The sequence below is a fragment of the Triticum dicoccoides genome, chromosome 7B (assembly GCF_002162155.2).
Source record: "Triticum dicoccoides isolate Atlit2015 ecotype Zavitan chromosome 7B, WEW_v2.0, whole genome shotgun sequence".
Lineage (NCBI taxonomy): Eukaryota > Viridiplantae > Streptophyta > Magnoliopsida > Poales > Poaceae > Triticum > Triticum dicoccoides.
In genome coordinates, this window is record NC_041393.1 from 516,073,616 (window position 1) to 516,076,096 (window position 2,481).

General features: G+C 43.2%; 1 protein-coding gene across 2 annotated transcripts in view; it reads left to right on the forward strand.

Annotated features, from left to right (window-relative positions):
• The window catches only part of LOC119337422 (tRNA (cytosine(72)-C(5))-methyltransferase NSUN6-like), a 36,844-nt gene that overhangs the window by 30,086 nt on the left and 4,277 nt on the right, over positions 1–2,481 (forward strand). The gene's annotated exons all lie outside the window — the stretch shown is intronic.

Here is a 2,481-nt window from a genome sequence, read left to right on the forward strand (position 1 = left end):
GGTGTTGAATGGGAGATTTTTACAAATTCGTCAAAGTCGGTAGAGTTTAACGAATAACAGAGTGATGAAATAGAAACAGAGGGGAAACTAAATGATCACAGTGAAGCAAAACATGCGCACATGATAGATGCAGATGAAGAACATGCAATCATACATACAATCAAAAGTAAACATAATGAACTGAAGGAATGAAAAGCATCAAAATGAAAGTCTTCAGAATGCAGGACACAAATTCTTCAAGTGCACAAGTACCGAAAGGGTTGAGGAATTTGAAACCAGGTTGGCTCGGTGAAGACACGGTGATTTGTTTGACCAGTTCCAGTTGCTGTATCAACTGTATGTCTAGTTAGGGAGGTTGAGATTGAACTCAAAAGACACCAAGTCTTCACCTTATTCCCCTTGTGCTAAGGTCACGTAGACCCCGCTCAATCATTCGTGGTAAGTCTTCAAGGTAGACTTTCAAAACCTTCACAGACTCGTTCTATGGCACTCCACAAATTCTTCTTGTATGCTCAGAACATGACGCCTAACTGCCTGAAAGAATGACAGTCTTTAAAGGTAACAGGCGTCGAATCACACAGGACAATCTCTTCAGTGACGCTCAATCACTTTGGCTTTAGGTGTTTGGGTTTTTCCTCACTTGGGTTTTCTCAAGTTCGTCAGAGGAAAGGTTGCTCTCAAATGACACTTGTCAGGCTTTAGGTGTTTGGGTTTTTCCTCACTTGGGTTTTCTCAAGTTCGTCAGAGGAAAGGTTGCTCTCAAATGACACTTGACAATCTTTCTCTTGGAGCAGCCAACCAACTACTGATTGTGGGGGGCGGCTATTTATAGCCAACCATACATGGTAAGACATAAATCCCCTTCGGACATGACCGTTGTTAAGATAAGGATCCACTCAACAGCTGGCACTTGCATAACAACGGTTAGAACGGCAATTTCATCGGAATTCTCATTTTCCTCACATGGTAGGCAGATCGCACTAGCGAAATCCTAACTCTTCAGCCAGACCAATTTCGTCAACGACCAGAAGAACTTTGTCTCTGTCGCTGAAGAACTCGACTGCACTGCAAGAGATTTCCAAAGTCTTCACTCAAATAGGGTCATACAAAGGCAAACTCCATACTTAAATCTGACCTTATATTGCTATGGTTTCAAGCTATCCTTCACATAGCAGCCAGCCTGTGGAGCATGCCGAATCAGCGATCCGCTTGCCGATTAGGACATGGCAACTTGTATCACCTTGGGAGAGCTATAATTGGTCACTGCAGATCTCGTATGTGTACCTTGCTCCTGAGTGCCTATATCCCTCCTGGCTGTTTCTCCATGTTTTGGGCACCTGCCCCAGTGCGCCTCACCTGGGTCCTGTCACAGCAGGAATGCCTCGTTCAGCAGGAGTTTTTCCAAAAACGAGTGCAGACACTCTTCAACTCGTCGGCGCTCTACATCTACCTTTGGGATTCGTATTAGAGCTTAGTAATTGTTACTATGTGTTTGGCCTTACGCCAGAACATTATATCAGGATCTTGTTTATTGCGTGATGGATATTCGTTTCAAGTTTGAGAACAATGGTTGTTCTATATATTTAGAGGATATTTTTTATGGTTGTGCACCTGTTAAGAATGAGTTGTTTATTATGGATCTTGAATGTAGTAATCTTGTCTTTAACACTATCTAGCTAATTGCCCGTGTGTTGCAATAGGGGCATACATATTCTAGTGGTTCAACACCAATTGTGTCTAACATAAATCTTACACCAATCATATTCTAGATTTTGGTAAGATTTGATTTGATTTGAGTATGGGTAGGGGAAGGCAAGAAATGTTTTGATTTGGTTGGCTCGTGTGGCCAGCTCATTAATTGGAATCGTAACATACCACTTTTGGAACCCCAGAAAAGTTGTTAATAGAAGAGCTAGGAATTTTTCCGCCTAGAATAAAATAAATTATTGAACATTTTATTTTCTCTATTGCAGTTTCTTTTCTCCGGGCCATGTCAAAGTGGAAGTCCACTAGGACTTGAACTTATATCTATCTTCTAGTCAACATCCAGCCCCCCTCCTATCTTTCGTTGGATCCGGTTCCAAACCTACCCCGACTTGGACTTGGACCCGTGACCAACGATCCATCCTAGCCAAACCTCATTAGCCCTGTGCGAATACATCTTCCTCGGCTCCGAAATCTTCCCTTGGAGAGCCAACTCAGATATCGAAATTATATTGACATTACAAAACTGTATGCAAATTTTATATACAAATTCACATGCAAATTGACAGACAAATTCACATATACCTAAAACAGGAGGACTGCATTTACCTCGGGCCAGTGCACTAGGAGTCCGGGTCTGGCATGGCGGCGTTCCTTGGGATGATGCGACAGCGATGGAGGGAGGGTGAAAAATGCCAGGTCCGTATGGCAGTTTTTGTGGACGCCAGAGCTCTGGCCCAACAGCATGCGCTGCGCGGAGGGGCAAAGGTCAGTAAG